At 43.2% G+C, this 18,683-nt stretch overlaps 1 pseudogene across 1 annotated transcript in view; it reads left to right on the forward strand.

Moving 5' to 3' along the window:
• LOC146799983 (uncharacterized) overlaps positions 1 to 18,683 on the forward strand; it is a 390,259-nt pseudogene that overhangs the window by 302,804 nt on the left and 68,772 nt on the right. Inside the window, exon 10 of the transcript XR_014968028.1 lies at positions 4,252 to 4,362. The product of XR_014968028.1 is annotated as an uncharacterized LOC146799983 (transcript). The remainder of the gene's footprint in view (positions 1 to 4,251; positions 4,363 to 18,683) is intronic.

The raw sequence follows: 18,683 nt of genomic DNA on the forward strand, positions 1-18,683 counted from the left end.
AACAACAATCGCTAACGCTAATACTAGTAGCTCCCACTTGGGCACGTCAACCGTGGTTCACCACACTTCTGGAACTATCTTTAGTTCCACATCAAAGGCTACGCCTCTCCCCGGATCTATTAACCCAGAACCATGGAGAAATCAGACACCCAGATCCTCAAACACTGAACCTAGCGATCTGGCTCCTGAGGTCTTAGAGTTCGGATACCTCAATCTCCCTCCAGACTGTATGAATATCATAAAGGAAGCTAGACGACCTACTACTAGAGCATGTTATGCCGCAAAATGGAAACGATTTGCCATCTACTGCGCTAATAATGACATACATCCATTGGATGCTTCCATCCAAAACATCATTTGCTATCTACTACACTTGCAAAGATGCAATCTAGCGTATTCCTCTATACGTTTACACCTAGCAGCCTTGGCAGCCTACTTGCAAAATAGGCAACACCTGTCCCTTTTTAAGGTACCAGCCATCAAAGCGTTTATGGAAGGTCTCAAAAGAATTCTTCCCCCAAGATTGCCACCTGCCCCAGTGTGGAATCTCAATGTGGTTCTAACAAGACTTATGGGTCCCCCATTTGAACCTATGCACAAATGTGAATTGCAATTCCTAACATGGAAGGTAGCTTTCCTTATCGCAATCACTTCCTTACGCAGAGTAAGTGAAATACAAGCCCTTACACTAGAGGAAGCTTTCTTACAACTACACCGTAACAAAGTGGTTCTTAGGACAAACCCTAAATTTCTTCCAAAAGTGATTTCTCCTTTCCACCTTAACCAATCAGTAGAGCTACCAGTCTTTTTCCCAAACCCAGACTCCGTAGCTGAAAGGGCCCTACATACCTTAGATGTCAAAAGAGCCTTGCTTTATTACATCGACAGGACAAAACCTTTTCGAAAGACAAAACAACTCTTTGTTGCTTTCGCACCACCACATAAAGGCAATCCCATCTCCAAATCCGGTATAGCCCGGTGGATAGTTAAATGCATCCAAATATGCTACCAAAAGGCTAAACGTACACTTACAGTTCCCCCTAGGGCGCACTCCACGCGTAAAATAGGGGCTTCTATGGCCTTCTTAGGTAACATTCCCTTAGAAGACATTTGCAAGGCAGCCACGTGGTCTACCACGCATACCTTCACTAAACACTACTGTGTTGACGTGCAGGCCAAACAGGCCTCAGTGGGCCAGGCTGTCCTAAAAACATTATTTCAAACTGCTGCAACAGATACAGGTGACCACCGCTAAGGGGAAGCACTGCTGTATAATCTATCCTCAGTGTGTGATCTGCAGCTCATATGCCTCGAACGGAATATGCTACTTACCAGTATGCATCTGTTCTTGGCATGTAGAGCTGCAGAGTCACACACGCCCGCCCGCCTCCCCGGGACCTGTACCTGTTCCAGCATCTGTCTTACTTAGACATTACACATGGACATCCTTTCTTTCATTCCTATACACTCCATCTTTTCCCATCATGGCGAAAAAACAATCTGACGATGGAGTGGATGCCCATGCGCACTGTTGTCCAGGGGAGGAGTCACCAACCTCGTGACCAAAGGCTTCTTCCGAAGACAACAACAACCTGCAATCATCCGAGCCCAACACCAGATGGCGATCTTATCCTCAGTGTGTGACTCTGCAGCTCTACATGCCAAGAACAGATGCATACTGGTAAGTAGCATATTCCTTCTTTGCAGACTTCTGCAGAATGTAATTTGTTCCAATAAAATTAGCATTAGGGTGAGGTGGGGGTTATGCAAACATTTTTAAAAAAGCAACAGAGAATTTGGTGCAATTCTTTTTTCCTAAACTACTTTCCCTTGTTTAGTTCACATTTCATACATCTCTACTGTGATTGCAATGTTCTATTCATATATATTGCAGTGCCGGCCGGTGTTTGTGGCTGGGCAGGCAGGGGGTGATCAGAGGGGGCATAGAGGTCACGAAGAGAGGGGGGCACAAAGGAAAAAGATTTTTTCTTAAATAAAGTGCCTTCAGCCGGCTGCGTCTCACGTCGTGCTTCTCTGCTCCTCTTTTTTAGGTGAAGGCTCCCAGCCTGCCCTGCGACCATTCCTGAAACTGCTCTCACGCATGAGATTATAACGTTTAAAAACAAAATATATCTGCAAGTAAACCGCAGACACAAAAAGTTCCATTATACTTTTTTATATAAAATAAATAAAAAGGGACAACAGTAATATTTTCCCTCTGAGTACTGAATTGTTATTTTTTAAAGAAAAATGAATAAAAGTGCACGGGTGGTGTGAAAAAAAAAAAGTCTAATTACAGTTGCCGCCAGGCATTGGGCTTGCCTACCAACATTTGCAGCAATGTCCTCATCTCGCAGCTGCCCATCCTCCTGGCAATAAAATCAAACGTCTTACAAATCGTGAAAAATCATTTTGTATCTTATTGTTTACAATAGTATATGTTACGTGTAGCTTGTTATCTGTCAATGTCATGTGACGGAACTAAGGTCCTTATTTAGGGACATTTGTTGGCTGGTTTAGGCCATGTCACTCCATAGCAGTGTGATGGACGGGCGGCCCACCGGAGTGCAAGCACCTTTTATAGTATTGGACTTCTAAATATGGGTATGGCGTGTAGGCCACATTATGATGGAGTGACCCTGCTGCCTAACACCATTGTATGAAGAGGTTACTCTTTTCAAAATGTCAGGGAGTACGGAGTCTGCAAACAGATATTTATGGTCGTTCATAACTTCCAGTGCACTGTGAGTTGTTTAAAGGCCCTTTCATCATTGACTTAACAATTGGAAAGCTAAAATCCACAGACAGGGCCTCCCTCGGCTATGATTGTGCCAAGTCCTAAAACATACATGACATTAAAACAACTTTTCCCTTAAATTAGTACATGCTTAGTGACACCATGGATAGTAATAATTTTGTTACTCTGATTGCTGTGTTGCCATGATTGATCAGACACAGCTTACCTATGCCTCAACCACTCCAAGTGTTCCTTAGTGGAATAGCAGAAAAATAAACTGAACATTTTCATCTCGGAGGCCCACTGCAGGGGTTTTCAATTAAATGAGCATTTTGCTGCAGCACAGAAACCTACTAACTGTAAAGGAATTTTGAAAGTGCACTACTGATCCCAGCATGCAACACTAAGTTGAACTCACCTGTGAGGCTCACTGAGGGCTAATTAAATGGACATGCAGAGGGGAGTGCCTTTTTACTATTTCTGTGCACCATCATGAAGCCTCTGACCAAGGAGCTGTGCTCTTAACACGCAAGGCAAGAAATGCACCTGAATGAAAATGCCAGGTCATTTTTTAGCCTCATTACACACAGTACCTGACTGGGAGTACGGCTTCACGCTCATGGACAAACTTGGTTTGGATGTTTAAAGCGGCAGTCCTGTCGTGCAGACCGCATCACCACTGCAACTGAAAGGCGGGTCTGCATAGACTCTGAATTGTTTGTAGTCAAGCTGCAGTACGGCAGAGTGAGCAGATTTTATTTGACAAATGACACTTTATCATTATAGTTCTTCAGAGAGGTTTAGCTTTGACAGAGCTATAATGATAGCTAAACTTCACTAGACACACAGATGTCAGCCAGAAGCTGCTAAAGGAGGGCTATGACAAGTTTGCAAAAACAATTGGCTAAGAACAAGAACAGCAAGTCACGTTAAGGAAGCCTGTAAGTCACACAGCCCTAGGATACAAGTGGACCACTACCTTCACGGTTTTCAAAAGTAAACTATTAACTGAAACTGATTAGTAGTTGTTAGTGACATAGGTTGTAGTGCCTGAGCAGGCTAAACCATTACCACCACTGGCTACAGATGCCTGCCATCCTTCTAGCTGGAGAAAAAGGTATTGAGGACAGCAGGTCCCACCCTTATTTGCAGGAGCACTCTTTCTAAAAGTTTGCTGTATACTAAGTCCAAGAGAAGCACAGACAACGGCAACTGATAAATTGGCAATAAGACTTTCTGCCTGTACTTGATAAAAAGCAGATGTGGCTGTGAGTTCAATGGATGTAATGAGGAAAAGAAGGATGTAAAACTAATGTCTATCATATGAATAATCTACAGTCATGGACATAAGGGAGACTATGGCAGGTGACTGAGATCAAGGGCACCGTCTCCATGTCCTGTGACTGATGGGGAAATCAGTGGATGGAATGAAGTGAGTGGGGAGGGGACAGAACTCAAGGGCCTTCCGCGACTGACAGCAGTGAAATCACTCTTTGATGTTTGTATTTACACAGGAAGAGAGGCCACCGTCGTGAAGCTCCCACACAGCATTAAAGTGGAGGAAGAGGCCTATCCCCTGTCTGATCAGGACTCAGAGGAGGATGAAAAGATCCTTAGCCCTGCAAGTAAGTCACACTGAAATTCATTGATATATGGAACCCATAGCAGCACTCTGGGAGTGACAGTAATATGAGGTTAATAATGCTGAGCTGACCCAGAAAAAATATAAATATTATAATGGATATGACGTCATAGGAAGGACTCTCGTCTTCTCGCCAAGTTCATTATAACAGAAACCTTTGACTTGGAGGAGAGCACACAGACCGCTACAAACGTTAGCTGGTTAAGACTAGTAAGAAAAATGGACATGTAAACTCGGAGATATATATAAATATATTTACTGAATAAACCAAAGGTCATAGTTAGGTGAAAATTTCAGTAACAACATAATGTTTTAAACAAAAAAAACTTCTGAAATTCCCTCTTATAGTTATCTCAAGTAGCGTTAACTCGTGCCCTAAGGTAACTATAACTCTCCCCCCAGCCATGCACAGTCTTGTCATCAAGGATTTAATTTCACATGTTGCACTGATGTTATCAATGATGTCATAGAACATATCAAGAGCGATGTAATATGTGGGGTAATATTTTCTTACCATACATAAGGCCAGCCCGATATCATGTGATGTCGGGATGCAGGGCCTGGCTTATGTCCCGGCCCTGCATCCAACCCCACGCAGTGTACAGCGCAGCCAGGCCCTGCGTCCAACCCCGCAGGCAGCCAACCCCTTGCAAAGCCTTCTGGTGTGCGCAGTGTGCGGTTTGTCTTGCAGGCATATATGTAGCCACCTTGAGAAGGCACAGTACAGCAGTGGATAGGAGACAGTGGTAGCAAGAATGGTGTTTAGATGGAAGGTCTGCAGAAAAATATCGCCTACCAACACTCAGACAAATCTGGTACCTCTGTCTTCCCAGGTGATGGTTGGCACCAGGTAACTTGTCTAAGGGTTGTTTTGTAAGACCCCCCCCCACCCCCCAACCTGTAATCTTGTATCATTGCTGCGTTGCCCTCTCCACGTTTGCTACCCTGCTATCTGATGTTTTGTTAAGTAATATTTTGCTGTATTATTTTAGTTATATGTGTGGTATCCTGTAGCACAAACCTATCCAGGAGGCAGTGGAGCGTTGTACATCATCAAAGGCCAAGTCACAGTCAAAAGTGGGATTGAAGGCATAGCTGGTTTCTGAAACAAAAGTGGGCTGTTCCTGCTTTGTGATGTGGTGGTGTGTTAAGAAGTGTCTTCAGCTCCTTCCTAATGTGAAGCAGGGTCTGGCCTAATGGTACAAAGATGTCAATACAGATCCTGGGTGCGTGGACGAAGAAGCGATCTTACCTTCTTTATTCTTTTTTTCACTCACTGCTGTTGGGGGCCAGCTCTCATTTCATTGAAGTGAAGAGGCTTCAACAGCCCCACCCAGACCTCACAGACTTGAGTGACGCTAACTAGCCCCATTGTCATTCTGTCTGTCTGCAATTCTCTCATACAGAATGACAGTGAGCCATGCCACAGTTACAGCATGTGGTGTGTCCATGCTTGCATTCTGCTTTTGAAAACAACAGCTTACAACTACGGTGGAATTCATAAGCTTTTATATACGCACATATTAGAAGTGTTCTTGCTAACATACTGCATAGTAAAATTCTGTCCCGTGTTCAGAAGGATAAATAAAGAACTAAATTCAACTTTATCGCAACTGAAACAGGAGCCATGCTTCGCTGTTCCCGGTGTGCTGCATTTTGAAATAGACGACAGAGCTAATGGCAAATACTACTTTGTTTTTTTCCAGCCGGCAATTATTTTACCACCATAGAAATGTCAATTTAACTCTGGTGATTAATGTATCGTCTTGAGAGATAGCTGAGCTTTGACTTATCCCAGTTTTAAAGTAGAGCGGAAGGATAACGTGCCTCTTGCAAAGCACAAAGTACAACATGCAGTTAAAAAAAATAGCTTTTATGTTCATAGGCCCGGGGGGTCATTTAGATAACAATAAATATGATTTAGTAAAAACAAACCCCAACCACTGTGTTATGTTTTAAACCCTGAGTTTGTATTTCTCCAGACCAAGCATTCTTAACATATAATCGGGGCAAGTGGAATTATGCACTTCTGCAGCCGCTGTCTTTTTCTCATAATTATTGATTTGTCGCGTTTACCATATAACCCATTATCTGTTGCATAATCTGCAAATTTTAACAAAATATAATTATTTCTAACTCAAATGGATCAATAGTTACTAAAAGAGTGGCAAATTGTGTTCACGCATAGTAAAAAGGCCCTTAAATGGTCGTCTTTCCGTTGCCTATTAGGTCGAGCCTGAGTCAGCGCGCATGCACTGCTCTGCCAGACTTGTTGGTGTGGAGTATGGAAGAGAAGCCCCGCCCATTCTCGCTGAGCGCCATTTGTTGAGGGTTAGTTGTGATAGAGACAGGCAGGCAACTTGTATAAAAGGCAGGGTGTGAGCGTTGCTGCTTCTCTCTGTTTATGCATACGATCACACTTGATGTTTAATCTGGTGACGAAGGTAACATATGGGTCTTGAGGAAATATGAATTTTGTGATCAGTTATGTCCCCTATCGTAGACCCCAACGGCTCCATGTGCATGCTATAAGTACATGTATGTTCCCTCCCGCTCCAATTCTGAAGACGCAAATATATGTGCGTCCACCGTCAACATGTCCTCTTTCAGATCCGCCATGAATGGGTCAGATATTCCATTCCTAAGTATGAAAGGCCACCGACTTTATGTGGTTCACTTTCCACATCTCACAGATTCAGGCGAGTAGGCCCGAATTCTGTCCTCAAGCCTTTTCCTGCCTTCTGCCTCTGAAAGCTCCAGTCTGAGCCCGCATCTGTGACCATGAACTTTGTCCTACTCCCTGCGCGGCTAACGGTGCCTGATCCACCATATAGCCTGCCAAAAAACTGTATTTCACCTTCGAGATTATCTCCTTCGCTCCTCATCCGATGCATTCCTGTCTAGTAGTTTAGGTAAACATTCTTCCAGCTTCCGTGCAAAGGGCCAGGCCTTGCTGCCCTCATGCCAATAATTCATAGCCCCGTTACCATGGAATATTCCTACCCCCTCGCATCTAGTGTAGACACTTAGACGCTTGTACACGCACTAACAGTCAGTATAGTCAGTATAGAATAAGATTCTATCCTAAGAGACCTCTCTTTTGGATAACACAGTTCTTTAAACATAGGATATTAGATATGATTTGGAATTAGGTTGACATAACCCCAGACTTCTGTCTCCACATGTAGAGCTAAATGTCAAGTCTCCTTCACCCTCTAGTTGCACGTCAATCACACGTCATGCAGCTGCGCGCGCATCTCTGCCACATATTTCTGCTGACATTGCAGGATTCTTTTATGGATCCACCCACTTGTAACATCATGTTTAAATGACGTATTTTAGTTACACCCATGTTTAGTTACGTATGTACAGTTTATTCTGAGTTATCAGCTGTCACGCCTCTTGCATCTGTTTCACTGTAATGCATTTTCTATAAAACCGCTTAACTGTCAATAATATATGTTCCTTCCTTCCTGAACTCTCGTGGTGATGGAATAGAAGGCCAACAATTCGAATTGTTTCCCTTTTTATAAGAATAAAGCCTTTTAAACCCTCTAATACCACGGATTCTGCCTCTCATTTTACTGAGTTATTCTTAGACAGACTTTACCGCATAAAAAATAGTACCGGTAACGAAATATTTACCACATAAATTGGCGCCCGAACAGGGACACTTTCTCATCTCACGCGCCGGCGGTGCGTTGCAGGCCCGGTCTCCTGCCACAGCTGAACGGACAACAAAAACGCGTATCTGCAGGATTTCCTGTGTCTCCTTCCGGCCAAGCGGGGACGACTGAGGCTGCGATCAACACCCAGACGAGGCGGTGAGAAGTGCGAAGTATCCCGACCAGAGCCTAGCTGAGAGAGCAAGATCCGAGGTATACAGAGACCCGCCAGGTTCCGAAGTTTCGAGTCCAGTCGAGTCGAATCCAGTCCGGTCCAGTTTCAAGTTCCGTTCCGAGGCCTTACGTTCCGAGCTACCCGGTGAGTACCATTACCGGGGAGGCACTTTACGTGCACATAGTCTGTGCCGGTCAAGACGGATTTGGGTACACAAATCCGGTCTGCACTGTTTTAGCAGTGTATCTGTACTGTTTAGCAGTATATATAGTATGTTGTGCATATAAATAGGTATTATCCAGTGTCAGTATAATGTCAGTAACTAGTTTCTTATTAGTTATCATTGTTCGTTAAAAACTGTTAAGCGTTAAATGTTTTAAATACGTTCTATGTATTGTGGTGTGAATGACTGTTCATTATTGTGTTTTTTTGTATAAAGTGTGTTCTAGTAATAAGGTCTGAAAATGCCGCTCTTTTCGAAACTAAGACAAATCAAAACTAGAAAAGGTGTACTCGAAGAAGCCGTTCCCATCCCACCGAGGGACACTCCAGGGTACTTTATGTATCATAAGCATGGCCTAGATGCCGTATTATTTCTTGATTTATGGGTAGATTACACCAAAGAATTACCAGAGAGTCAGAGATGGCCCGCAGCGGGGACCTGGGATGCAGATTGCATCATGAGAGTAGAAGAAGAATTATGGAAAAAGAAAGCCAGACAGTCACAGAAAGATGCCATTGAATTATGGCGTAAAGAATCATATAGACGTACAGAAAAAGCACTTAGACAGGAAGATAAGAGTAAAGAGAATTCAAATAAAACTCGAGAAAATCTATTACTTGAGGAAGGTACCCGAGTAAAATCAGAACAAGTAGATAGACAAAGAAACGCCCTTATGAATGGTATGTATCCACTTATGGCCGAAGGGTTACCTAAGGCTACTCCGGAAATACCAAAAGACTTGCCAACCCCATTGTTTCCGATAAAAGCACATCCCAAGGGACATCCCAGAACCGCAGAAGATGTTTTCCTCTCCCGCTATTTAGATGACGCAGCTCCCGAGTATGCTAATACCGCACCACATAGACCGCTTGCCGATGATGCTCACCGCCAAGAACAATCGTCTGTACCTCCGCAACAACGTGCTTCGACACACATTCCGACAAGCACATCTGTTTCTACAGCTTTTCCCACAACGACGGTTGCTGTCTCACCCTCAACAAATCCTTTCACGTCCAGCACCCCAGACGGTGCTACAGGAGGTACGACAGACATTTTTTCTACACCACCCAGAGGAAATAAATTTTCCCTTAGAGATTTAGCCCTCCAACGTACGCCCAAACTAGCCACTCCTGACATGCTTAAGGAACTTCTAGTAGATTGTAGATATGACCCTGTGCCCGGTAAACGGGACGAAATGCTGCTGTCATCATTACGTATCCGACGAGCTGCAATATATTTAACGAAGTTACCAGGAATGAATACACATTTAGAAAATATATATCACTTTGTCCAGTCAGGGCGAGGCCCTGAAAGTATTAGCAGAGCCATGGAGTACCAGAAAGCGGAGGTACAGGGACAACTGTTACGTTTTCTCATAAACTGTGTAATTAGAAATCAAGACCGACCTGGGGTAAATCCGGAAGAAATGCAAACACTTGTCACTTGGGGTCGGAATATATCAGAAGGAAGACATGATAAACAGTTATGTATAATAGCTATGTACCGAAAGATCCGCAAAGAGGTAGAACGAATACACGAAGAAAGATTAGAGGTAGACGCCGCTGATCTAAACAGAGAGGAGGAGGAGCAAGAATCAGAGCAAGTAGACACGATAGCTTATGTAGGTAAAGGAAGACCCCATAATAATACCAGAGGTTTTAACGACCCAACACGTCCAATACGTCCAGAATATAATAGACATTTTCCAAATCCTATGCTGAATACAAAATCCCCTGAACACCTATTCCAAACCGCTGATAAATTACTCCGAGATCGAAGGGGATACCACGTGCTCGATTCCATGGACGAACAAGAATTAGTCAGGTCAGCAGTACAATGGGCTGACAGTCCCGGCGAATACAATGATGATGTACTTACACACACGTTTCTGAATCTAGACCCATATGAACAGCGTTTAGCTAGTATATACATGATTCAACACCTCCTTATATTATATAAAAACCAACACTCTGATCCAGGACCCTTACCTGACATATTGACAGAACTACTCACCAACATATGGAGAGGGTCAGGTACGGATTTGATTAAGGAAATACTAGAATCCCGAAATCAATATTTAAATTTCGTATGCCCAGAACACGTTCCAGTTCCCATAATGGGAAGAAAAATGTATCACATAGATAGACAGAACCCGTTACGCGAAGTGCACCCGATCAGAGGTGCCGGCGATAATTTCACACGCATGTTTGTGTACACGCCTATAACTAAACTGGAATTGTTAGAAATGAAGAAAGTAGTACCCAGTCATGATAAAGATCCAGCAGGTTTCCACCGTGAGATAAAAGACATGTTACTCATGGGAGAGTATACCTACCCCGACATTATGAAAATATTAAAAGTCCTATTACCCGCAGGTGTTTATGAAAAACTCAAAGAAAAAGAATGGGAGGTAGGAGACCAAAAGATAGATTGGACAGCATTAGAAAACGAAGAAAAGGCCCGAGCTGCAGGAGCAGGGCTTGGGGAAAAGACTACAGCATTAGCAGGATTATTAATACAGGTATTGCCACGTTTATTAACTACGAAAAAGGAAGACTGGGGTGCAATCTCAGCCTGTAAACAAAAACCAGATGAAGACACTAGTGATTTCTATTCCCGATTTGAAAAATGTTTCAGTATAAATAGTGGTATAAAAGCTAGTAGTGAGTCATATCCACATCTGTTTGTGACAAAATTAGTTGAAAATTCTCTGCTACAAGTCAAGAATAGAGTATTGAAATTCGAAAGTACCTGGCAAGGTAATACCCCATCACAGATGCTACAGATGTTACAATATCATCACAATAGAATTAGAGAAGAACAAGAACACGAACAGAGACGTATGAAAGATACGAAAATGAAAATGCTTGTTGCACAGTCAGTTCCAGCTGATAGTCATCAAAAGGGTGATTCCGCAGGCCCTGCGAAAGGGACATGCAACTATTGTAAACAACCAGGTCATTATATACACGATTGTCCAGTCCTGAAACATAATATAGCCACAGGTAGAACACATGAGAGACCACGTCCACCTAGACAGGATCAGAATCAACAACAGACGCCTCAGCAGGCACAACCTAGGTTAGCTCCGCAACAGCTAGCTCCGCAACAGGCAGCTCCACAACAAATTGTAGTACCACCACAAGCGCAGCCTACTGCTGCAACTCAAGCAACAACACAACAAATGTATCAGTATGCACGAACAGATTATCCCGATTACCAGCGATACTCATGAGATAGCCTAGAGAGGGAAGTTGGCTTACCCCTTATTGAGGTTCCTGTAGACCAAGAGGGACCTTATGTACATAGTGAACTATTAGGGGAAGACAGACAGTTTTTACTTGATACAGGGGCAAGCAGAACAACTATAAGACGTAGTGAAGTTCCAGGGGCACCCCTCTCAGGCTCACAGAATATTTCCCTTGGATTTTCAGGAAAACCTATAATTAATGACGTAACACAACCTCTTGCACTCACAGTAGGTCCATTAACACGTACAACAGATTTATTGCTTACTAAATCATGTCCAGAAAACTTGTTAGGTATAAAAACATTGAAAGCTCTAGGAGCTATAATATGTTGTTCTCCGGAAGGAGTACGACTATTTTTACGTGACTTTAAAGGTCACTACGTATCCAGAGACATGGATCACCGACTGCAGAATTTACCTACACATTTATGGGCACAAGGCCCCACTGATGTTGGTTGCATGAACATTACACCATATCGAGTTACACTGAAATCAGGAATAGTACTACCACGAATACGACAATACAAGTTACCACCAGATGCTGTAGTGGCTTTACTGCAAATCATTGACGAGCTCATTGCACAAGGAGTGGTTGTCGAAACAGACTCCAATGTATGTAATTCTCCGATAATTCCGATTCTTAAAAGAACAGATCCAAAAGCTCCACCAGTATATCGATTAGTTATTGATCCGCGCGAATTAAATAAATGTATTGTGCCACAATACCCCGTGGTCCCAGATATCTCTTCATTACTCACAGCTATTGACTCAGAAGCAACGTTCTTCACTGTAATTGATCTCAAGAATGCTTTCTTTAGTGTCCCAATTGATCCGGAAAGTCAGTATTTGTTCGGTTTTAGTTTAAATGGACGAAGTTTTAAATTCACACGCGCACCTCAAGGATTTACAGAAAGCCCCAGCATCTATAGCCAAGCACTGAAACGAGAACTTGACAGTATCCATATGCCAGTTAACACTGCCTTGCTTCAATATGTCGATGATCTGCTGATCACCGCTCGAAGCGAACCTGAATGTGAAAAAGCGTCACTGACGGTTTTAAAATTTTTGGCTGACAAGGGGCACAAGGTGTCCCCTTCTAAGCTGCAATTCTGTGTCCAGCGAGTTGTTTACCTTGGGCACTCGCTGTCCAAGGAGGGAAGGCAGCTTACACCCGACCGCATACAGTTAATCGCTAACATGCCACCACCCAAGACACAAAAGGAGGTACGGGCTTTTATAGGCCTCACTTCATACTGTAGGCAGTGGATCCCTCAATATGCATTTCTAGCAAAACCACTCATCCAGTTGACAACACAGGAGGCAGCCATATCGACTGTCCTCCCTTGGACTCCAGAACATACACACGCCTTTGAAAGCTTAAAGAAAGCTTTATGCCAAGCACCTGTACTAGCAACACCATGTTACAGTAAACAGTTTACACTCTTTGTGACAGAACGTGAAGGTACTGCTTTGTCAGTACTCACTCAGGAACAAGCAGGATCACACAAACCATGTGCTTATTTCTCTAGTACATTAGATTCAGTAGCTCAGGCACTTCCAGCGTGCCTGAAATCAGTGGCAGCAACAGCTTTAGCAATCAGACAAAGCGATGCCATAGTGTTAGGACATCAATTGACAGTACAAGTACCACACGCAGTAGAGGTTCTCTTGAACCGCACACAAACACAACACTTGACGATAGCAAGACTCACTGGTTACGAATTAACACTGTTTCAGCCACATATAGAAATCAGACGTTGTAATACGTTAAATCCTGCCACACTGTTACCAGTGGGCGGAACAGATCCATTGGCACATGATTGTGTCGAAGTCATTACTATCACGACGAAACCCAGACAAGACTTGACAGACATCCCTTTGACAGATCCAGACTTGACATTTTATGTAGATGGGTCATGTATGAGAACAAGTGCAGGAGAGTTAGTGGCCGCTTACGCAGTCACAACAGACACTGAAGTCATTGAAACAAATTGTATTAACACTTTGTCAGCTCAAGCAGCAGAGCTCACCGCTCTGACACAAGCCTGTATTCAAGCCACAAATAAAAAAGTCAACATATACACAGATTCACGTTATGCATTCGGAGTCGTCCATGACTTCGGCGTACTGTGGCGAGAGAGAGGTTATTTAACTTCTCACGGTGCCCACATTCAACACGGACCCCTCATTCAAGCCCTATTAAACGCGATTCATCTACCTACTGCAATATCGATTATGAAATGCAAAGCCCATACAAAAGTTACCGATATCATTTCTCAGGGTAATGACCTAGCTGACAGAACAGCTAAACAGACTGCTCAGAATCAGACTCACACAACTGACATGACAAAGACAATAGTTCCGACACCAACCCATTGCATGACAGTTAAGGATCCCGCCCTTGATGTAATTGATATACAGACACACGCCACACCAGAAGAAATAAAGAAATGGACTGAATTAGGAGGGATCCAAACAGATCAGGGATGGATGACGAAGGAAAAATCTATATGGTTTCTTCCCGACTCAATGGTCCAAGCCATCATTAACACTATACATAGTCCAGCGCACCTAGGAGAAAAAGCTATGCTAGACAGCATTCAACACATTTGGTTCAACAAACCTTTACGAGCCGCAGCTAAACAAAAAGTTCGTACCTGTATGATATGTTGTCAGTTTAATCCAGGTAAAAGCATCCCCGTAGAACAGGGTGGATTTCAACCTCCTAATCATGCTTTTGAAGTCCTCCAGATGGATTATATCCAGATGGAACGATGTCGAGGATTCAAATATGTTCTCGTAGTTGTCTGTGCTCTTTCCCGTTGGACAGAAGCATACCCAGTTTCAGATTACACTGCCCCGACTACTGCCAAACAGTTAGTTCGAGAATTCTTCCCACGGTACGGTTTACCACGTGTTGTCTACTCAGATAACGGCCAGCCGTTCTCATCCGAACTAATGAAACACGTTTCCCTTCTATTAGGATATCAATGGAAATTTCACTGTGTCCGACATCCCGAGGCAGCAGGTCTCGTAGAACGCCATAATCAAACTTTGAAAATTAGATTGTCCAAAATATGTGGGGGACGCCTATACCTCGTAAAATCACTGACGTTGACTGTAATATGCTGACAGATTACCTGGCTTCCTTGATGTCTGCACTACAATCTTGTCGTTCACAGGTATCCGCAGCTTTTCCCGATAATACTGAGGTGAAGCCCCATGACGTGGTTCCTGGGGATCTGGTGCTGGTCAGGAACTTTGACCTGAAGACCCAACTGGATCCTAGGTGGAAGTCACCGAAGTTAGTTTTACTTACCACCAGGACAGCCGTGAAAATCGAGGGAAGAAAAGGATGGTTGCACTCGAGTCATATCAAGAAATTTTATGGACTACCATCCGATATAGAGACTAAACCCTGTATTTCCTCAAAGACAGACTTAAAGCTCCCCTTGGTTGAGCAATCGAACTCAGAAATCTATAAACTAAAATTGAGGTCTAATAAGTCAGACAATTTGATTGTTTAAGTCCTCTCCAAGGTGAATCGGTTGAATTTGTCTCTGACATGTATCCTCTAGACCGAAAAAGAGAAAGAAATCAGCGAAAGCAGCTGAAAAAGCAAGCGTATTGTAAATCATTTCGTAGTCATTGTACAGTAACATTATTAATTTTGTTTTTTCTAAGTCTTTTGATCATCATTGTCAGCATCCTATTGCACATGTATTACCCTATTCCTAAGCGTACTTATAATATAACTGCAGAACATTCTTTTAGTGAATTTCCTCCGCATGAGTTGTCCTATAGATTTGCGCTGCGCAACAACACATTCATTAGTATGTTACATCATTCCCATCAAACCAGCAATGCCACAAATTGTTGGATATGTGGCCGACTCCCTCCCTATCAGAACTATAAGGGAGTCTTGCCCCTCTTTCCCTATCCGTTCACACACAATGGCTCCTGTGGAGCATGGTTTAGTTTAATTAATTCCCTAGATTCAAATTCCGCAGTTTATCAAGACAACTGGGTATGGGGAAACCTGAACCTAGCTTTACTTAAAGTCTGCTACCCTAACAAGGAGGGACTTCCCAAAAGAACAGGAACTGATCTAGAAAATGAAGTATATGGATTAGGTAATTTTACACTTAACCTCATGATCCTGAACGTTGAATCTGAAGCTACACCAATCTTGCCCGCCATGTCAGTATTCCCAGTAAAAGGGGAATTATGTATAAGAAAGAATGGTTCCATACATATGGGCCATAGTAAATGCACCACTGTAATAAAATTCAGTGATCAAGGCAAGTCTACATTTAGAGCTTCCCATCATTCCTACTTTATATGTGGCCAGACCGCATATATACGTCTACCTTTAGATTGGGATGGTACCTGTTACATAGCATTCCTTCTACCACCTGTTTTCCTAGCTCCTCCTGATTATCATAGAAATACTCATTTAGTACACAATAGACAGCAGAGAGATCTCCCAATTGTCGACTACACTGAAACAGCATGGGAGAAATACACAGATTTCAATAAAGGTTTCTTTCCTTATATAGGTACAGTCACTAATAGTAAGCTGATACGTAGATTAACCAGAACCCTTGAAGCAGTAGTGAACGAAACTATTTCCGCCTTAGGCCATTTAACAGAAGAACAGTCTGCCATGCGGATTGTTGTGCTTCAAAATCGTCTTGTCCTTGACGTCATCCTGGCCGATAGGGGCGGAGCTTGTAGGGTCATCGGATCAAGTTGTTGCATTTTCATACCAGAAAATTCGCCGTCAGTATATAAAGCCATAACCCGCCTTCATAAGATTGTAAGCCAGATACACCAGAGTCCAGGCACCTGGACTTGGTCCGGTTGGTTCTGGGGCGTGTTGTCAGCCTGGGGATGGAGAATTCTATCCTTCCTAGGTATTGGCTTTCTCATACTATTCAGTTGCTGCTTATGTCTACAATGTGGGCCAGCGATTTGTGGTCTGTGTGCCACCTCGTGTATCCCACATCCAAGTTTTCGTTCGAGATCCCGGAAGAAGAAAGAAGAACAAATGATGCTATATGAACAGATCGATGGATTGATGAAGATCGATATCTCCTAAGGGTCCGAAGGGGACAAGGAGGGAATGAGGAAATATGAATTTTGTGATCAGTTATGTCCCCTATCGTAGACCCCAACGGCTCCATGTGCATGCTATAAGTACATGTATGTTCCCTCCCGCTCCAATTCTGAAGACGCAAATATATGTGCGTCCACCGTCAACATGTCCTCTTTCAGATCCGCCATGAATGGGTCAGATATTCCATTCCTAAGTATGAAAGGCCACCGACTTTATGTGGTTCACTTTCCACATCTCACAGATTCAGGCGAGTAGGCCCGAATTCTGTCCTCAAGCCTTTTCCTGCCTTCTGCCTCTGAAAGCTCCAGTCTGAGCCCGCATCTGTGACCATGAACTTTGTCCTACTCCCTGCGCGGCTAACGGTGCCTGATCCACCATATAGCCTGCCAAAAAACTGTATTTCACCTTCGAGATTATCTCCTTCGCTCCTCATCCGATGCATTCCTGTCTAGTAGTTTAGGTAAACATTCTTCCAGCTTCCGTGCAAAGGGCCAGGCCTTGCTGCCCTCATGCCAATAATTCATAGCCCCGTTACCATGGAATATTCCTACCCCCTCGCATCTAGTGTAGACACTTAGACGCTTGTACACGCACTAACAGTCAGTATAGTCAGTATAGAATAAGATTCTATCCTAAGAGACCTCTCTTTTGGATAACACAGTTCTTTAAACATAGGATATTAGATATGATTTGGAATTAGGTTGACATAACCCCAGACTTCTGTCTCCACATGTAGAGCTAAATGTCAAGTCTCCTTCACCCTCTAGTTGCACGTCAATCACACGTCATGCAGCTGCGCGCGCATCTCTGCCACATATTTCTGCTGACATTGCAGGATTCTTTTATGGATCCACCCACTTGTAACATCATGTTTAAATGACGTATTTTAGTTACACCCATGTTTAGTTACGTATGTACAGTTTATTCTGAGTTATCAGCTGTCACGCCTCTTGCATCTGTTTCACTGTAATGCATTTTCTATAAAACCGCTTAACTGTCAATAATATATGTTCCTTCCTTCCTGAACTCTCGTGGTGATGGAATAGAAGGCCAACAATTCGAATTGTTTCCCTTTTTATAAGAATAAAGCCTTTTAAACCCTCTAATACCACGGATTCTGCCTCTCATTTTACTGAGTTATTCTTAGACAGACTTTACCGCATAAAAAATAGTACCGGTAACGAAATATTTACCACAGTCTCCTCACCGTGTTCCCCGGGATGAGGCACAGCTTTATTCACTTTTTCTTGTAAAATACTTCCCGTCAGTAGTAGGTTGCGATCAAGATGATGAGGTAGTTGGTCAAGGGGGAAGGGGTGGGAAGTTGCTGGCAGGTCACGGGGAGTCCCTGAAAGGAAGTTTTTGAATAAATTAAAAGTTGATCCTTAAATGATGGTGTGACTTGGATTATCAGTATGCCTCATTTGCCATTTAAATAACCATTGACTACTCTTGTTGGCTTTATTGCCACACTCCTGCTTGCTTCTTATCCAATTGGTTGCCTTGTACTTTTTGTGTTTGCCCCTTTATTCAGAGAATATCCTCTTTTGCTCTCCTACCTCTAACTTTCAGGGAACTACTTGTATGTCTCGCCTACCAGACCGCACAAACTGTCAGTGGATAAAAATAACTTGTCGGTTTATAGTGGGCTTATAGCCCGCCCAATGCTTTCCATTGGTTGAATTTACTGTCACTCTCATTTGGTTGCTTTTCATTCATTAGCTTGTGAGGGCTTTTCTTCCCCTACTTGTCTTTGCAACTTTCCTAGAACATGGCCTCATTACTTGTGTTTCTCTACTCTATTGGTTTTCAACCACTATTATTATCTTTAGGTTTAAGCATTTATGAGTGCTTCCATGAGAGTGCATGTGA

This window comes from Triturus cristatus, chromosome 8 (genome assembly GCF_964204655.1).
Source record: "Triturus cristatus chromosome 8, aTriCri1.1, whole genome shotgun sequence".
NCBI lineage: Eukaryota > Metazoa > Chordata > Amphibia > Caudata > Salamandridae > Triturus > Triturus cristatus.